Source organism: Nannospalax galili, unplaced genomic scaffold, assembly GCF_000622305.1.
Source record: "Nannospalax galili isolate Female #2095 unplaced genomic scaffold, S.galili_v1.0 scaffold2778, whole genome shotgun sequence".
NCBI lineage: Eukaryota > Metazoa > Chordata > Mammalia > Rodentia > Spalacidae > Nannospalax > Nannospalax galili.
The window spans coordinates 49,843-55,107 of NW_008340650.1; the positions used below are offsets into that span (position 1 = coordinate 49,843).

Consider the following 5,265-nt stretch of genomic DNA (forward strand, 5'->3'; position numbering starts at 1 on the left):
CGAGTTGGAGCTTAAACCTGTAACAACAAGCCTCTAGGGCATGACAGTACCATAGATCTACAGGGAGAAAACCAGTTCAGTAGTTCTAGAACACTGTTCATAAAATTTGTTACCACAGGCCACCAAGAAACCAATAATATAAAATAGAAAATTAACTAGGGTCACAAATTGACACTAGAAAGCCAACAGTACAAAATAGAATGTTAACTAGGGAAAAAAATGGACCCTTGGAAAATGGGAACAATTCAAAAAATAAATAGAACTTAATGTTTCTTGTTTTCCTAGAGCTAGTTGAGGTAAAATAGAGTTTTCTGAAAGAAGGGAATATGCAGAGGTCTCAGAAACTAAAAATCTTATTTTTCAAATTTTCAAAGGAAGGAATGGAAATTGAATTAATAATTTTGAAATAAAATTGAAGACGAATCCCAGAACTAAAGATGCAATAGTGGTGATAAGAAATACTAGAGAATGAAAAGTGACATGGGACATGGAAACCAGGCGGTTCAGTCTTTTGAGAAGACAGAAGCAGCAAAGAAAATAAATACTATGACACCACAATCCCTAGTTACCAAGAAATATTGCATGAATACTAAAATTGGTGAGTGATACTGATAATATACTCATATGAGAAAGAACTGGCCAAGATATGTTATGAAGAAGCAAATTGTGAGAACAGTATGCATAATATGTTTGTGGTCAGAAATTATGTGCACATTCATTATGCACAAGAAAGAGGAGGGGACACAAAATGCTAATAAAAGTTTCCTTTTGAGAAGAAGATGGAAAATATTAGGAATATTATTCCTTTTTTTCTTGACACATAATGCCATTCTATAAGGAACATTTTTACTTAAAAATTAAAGTGGTACAAGTTATGTTGGACTGAAAGGGAGGAGGACAACATTAAGGTGGTAGTGGTTTGTTCACAGTCTCAAGCCTGTAGGTTTCTTAATAAAGTACACTTTTTTGTTATTATTCAGGAAACTCTGTCCTTTTGAGACTCTTGCAGAAGTATTTTCACACACTTTGCATCTTTTACTATATATGTATTTTGTGTGCGATTTTATATATATATATATATATATATACATACATATATATATATATATATATATGCATGTGTTTGTGTATGTTGATATAAATCTCAGTTCTCAACCTCCTGAGTGCTGGATTCACAGGTGTGAGCCACCACATCTGACTACTGTTGCTTTTTAATAAAGTATAATCTCTAGCATCTTTTGTAGGAATAAGTCAGCATTATATGTTAAAATAAGATTGGTGAAGAAAAAAATCCCAGAGAATGAGATACTCAAGATTCTGAGGCACATCCTGGTGGTTTATTTGGGGTTGGGTATAGGAATTGCTCAGTATCAGAACAGTAGTAATGGAGTGTAATCATAGAGGTGTGACATGGTACTTTTTGAACCACCTGAAAGGCTCCATCCTTTTTGTGAGGAGATGGATATAACCCTTGGTCTCAGTATGCCACATCTGCTATAAACTTCTGCATCCTCCACCATCATTCAGGATGCATCTCTAATGACTGAAGAAATGGTGGAGAAAGGATTGGGAGAGAGAACCTGAAGATCCTTGCCTGGAACAAGTTGTGCAAAGAAAATCTTACAGGTATTCTTTTTCTTGTGTATTTCACTTGGTGGTGGTGTTTTATCTAGACAAAACAGTCCTGTCTTTTAAAAGGAGTGGGTAGTGTGGGGAGGTGTGGGAGATGAATCAGTGTTAGCATAGTAGTCTTTTCCATGAGCGATAGAAAAGTCACAAAAGAAAGCATCTTTCTGTTTCTTTTTTTTTTTTCTTCTGTTTTTGCACTGACGTTCTGTCATGCTCATAATAAAGGAAGTTGTGTCAGAGTTCTTGAACTTCAGGCTTTTTTGGGTAGTAAGATTCGCCAGGAAAATTTAAGTAGATAACATGCTGGCATAGTAGTAACAGGTCTCAGCTCCTTAAAACCAATAAATGTTTAGATACGTGGACTGTGTTGATTTAAAAAAAATTGAATATATGCTTTAAAATTTAATTTGTGATAAGCTTTTTAATTATCTCTTCTTTGGTTGTGTTAATTGGCTGTTTAACCAGTTGATACTCTTATTTCTCAGGCATGACCAGTGTTTAACGTAGCTATACATTTTAATTATATGACTAGCTGGGGCTCCTTAGTCTTATGTTCTTGATTTTTCCCTAGAATAGCAGAGATCTGCGTGCCCAGAGTTCAGGGAACGGCTTTTATGGTAACACTAGTCTCATTGCAGGTTAAAAATACTGCAAAACTGTGTGTCAGAGTTTCTTAGAGATTTTCTAGAAATTCCCTTTTTTGACGTTTTAGTGTCTGAATTGGAAGTTCTGTGTTCTTAGAGTATACAGTTATATAGAGGAAAGTTGTTTTTCAAAACTTAGAGAAGGTGAAAGTCACAGTTATAACAACCTAGTTAACTTGAAGTCAGTAAGATATGTCTACCTAAAATTGACCAAGGTAAATTTAGTAAAATAGAAGAATACACGGGTAGAGTTCCCCACCCCCTTTTTTTCCTTTTTGTTTAAATGAAAATAAGAAATGTTGCTCTTAAAAGAGAATTTTGAATTATTTTCTCCTTTTTTCCCTCCTAGCTTGGGCAGATGGAAAAGAGGCCCTTTGTCGGATCTTGTCTTCCAGTCAATTTTGAATCAAGAAAGACCCATTGATGACTCCTTTGAGAAGAGTCTGTTTTGAGGAAGAAGGAAATACATTTGAGAGAAGGCATACAGACCAAAAGGGTCATAGAAACATGCGTCATGTGCTCGGAGCACTGAGAACTTCCCAGAGTGAACACTGAGAACTAAGTAGGGACTGATTAAAGAATGACTGCATTTTGTGAGTTTTGAAGGAAAAATGCTGGTCTTCTAATGTGGACAGTCAGACCTAGAACCATGTGTCGATATCAGCTCTGCACGTCAGCACCTTCTTTGTGCTCTGTGAAGGGTGTCATGCTTGCTTTCTTCTCAGCAGTGCTTCTAAGACAAATGAAAATGATAGTGTCTGCCAAAACCTGGAAAATACAGTCTGTATGTTTATTACTAGAGCTTTGCAATGTATTCCTCTTGGCATTTAAAAATTTTATAGTACTCAACACCAATTATGACCTTTTGTCAATAAATATTAATTTCTCAAAATGAAGTATGATTCCTAGTCATGTTGTGATCAATTCTCTACTGTGTTCCCCATAGGCAGCTTGATGGAACTGAAATTTTATTTTTTCTTCTTAATGATTATGCAGTTTATGATATGTGATCTTACTTTTTTTTCTTTGAGATTTTTCAAAGACCTTATATTACTATTTTATGTTTGTTAAAATAACAGTTTTAAATACTAAATATATAATGGTATCAGAGACAATGATTTTTAATACAATATCTTATTTTTTGGCAGTTTTGTATATGTAAGCAGCATATCTTGATGATATGCACCCCAGCTCCTCCTCCCACTCCCTGGACGACTACCCTACCTGTCCCCTTTCCTGCTTCATGTCCTTTCTTTTTGTAAACCATTGAGCTTAATCAGTGCTACCTATTTGAATGCTGACTGATTTCGTTGGCATTGTCTTGTGTAGCTCTTGTGCAGGTACCCATGGCTGCAGTGATTGGGTGCAATGGCCGTGTCATGTCTTGATAACAGCATTTCTAGTATTCCTTCCCATCTGCCAGCTCTTATGTTCTTTCCACCCCCTCTTCCACAATATTCTGTGTGTGTGTGTGTGTGTGTATGTTGTGTTGATGTCCATTTAGGGCTGAACACTCAATGGCCACTTATTCTTAGCATTTTGACCATTCATCAGTCTCTATATTAACTGCTGTCTTTTGCAGGGAGAAGCTTTTCTGTCCAGCATTGAGGACAACACACACTAATCTATGTTTATAAATATTATTTAGAAGGCAGTTTGACAGCATGTTCACTTAGCAAGACAACAGTAATAGGTTCCCACCTAAGGCCTTTGGACCGGTTTTACAGTACCGGCATTGAAGTCCCTCCTGTGGAGTGGGCCTCAAATCTAATCAAAAAGGGGAAGTTACTCCATAACCCTTGTACTATTGCATTTATGGACACATCTTGCCTTGTAGGCAGGTATTGTAGTATGTAGGGTTCACCACTGGGTAAGACCATTGATAGCTTTTCTCCCCCCTGCCTAACATCTTCTGGCACTATGAAAGAGCCTGTGGGGAGGAAGTTTTCAGGTCAGTTACATCTTGGTTTCTCTGTCATGCAACCATAGTTGGTTTTGTCTTCAATAGGATTTTATCATGTAGTTCCGATGGGCAATCAAGAGCAGTGGCTATAGCCTGTGTTGTTTTGGAGGCCTCTGGGGCCTCCCTGTCCAACAACTTATAAGGAGGTATCTTATACCTGGCATTTTCATTTAACCCGTTGTTCACCCATGTAGGTTATCCATGTTCAAGCTCCTTCTTTTTAATTTATATTTTTGTTAACTTACAAAGTAGTGGGCTTCTATGAGATTAAAAAAACTACATTCTTAGTTTTTGTTAACCTACCCCTACCCTTCCTGCTTCCCTGACCCCACCCCCATTCATAGCCTATGTCTTCTGGTATCTCCTCACCTAAGACTTCTCCTCCCCCATGATTTTATATTAATTTTCTCCTTAAATTTGACAAATTTATTTCAACTTTAGGAAATAATGATAAATGTTTCATATGGAAAGCATCTTATAAATTGATTTCTGTGGGAGTTTTTAAATTGTAATTAAAATTTTAGTATGTGGTTATATTGTCAGGCAGCTTTTCTTTAGAAGACAAGAGGAGGATTTTATGTTTTTGAACTTACAATTATTTCTTCTCTAATCCAGTACTATAATATGAATTCTGAACCTTGTTTCTCATTCTTCAGTCTTCCTTTAAGGACTTTGAGAAACAAGTTCTGATCAATTTTGAACACGTCTGTATTTTGGTCACTGTGACCAAATACTTGACAGCAGCAACTTAAGAGAGGAACCAGAGAGTCCAGTCCATTGTGGCAGGGAGGCATGGGGGAGGACTCAGTCTATGGTGCTGGAAGTAGGAGCCAGTTGCTGGAGCCCACCTAAAACTCTCATGCCTGCCTCTGTGACTCTGGTTCTGTCAGCCAGGCTCTAAGTCCAAGAGGTTCCACAGCCTCCCAAAACAGTGTCACCAGCTGAGGATTAGGAACACATGAAGCTGTGGGGGACATTGGGCATTCAAACCATAACAATATCTGTATAATCAAAAATGTGTTCTTTATT

General features: G+C 37.0%; 1 long non-coding RNA gene across 1 annotated transcript; it reads left to right on the forward strand.

Annotated features, from left to right (window-relative positions):
- Positions 1–446: 446 nt before the first annotated feature.
- On the forward strand, positions 447–3,166 carry LOC115070794. Its single transcript, XR_003849924.1, has 2 exons — positions 447–598; positions 2,623–3,166. It is a non-coding gene; the product is annotated as an uncharacterized LOC115070794 (long non-coding RNA).
- The last annotated feature ends 2,099 nt before the right edge of the window (positions 3,167–5,265 follow it).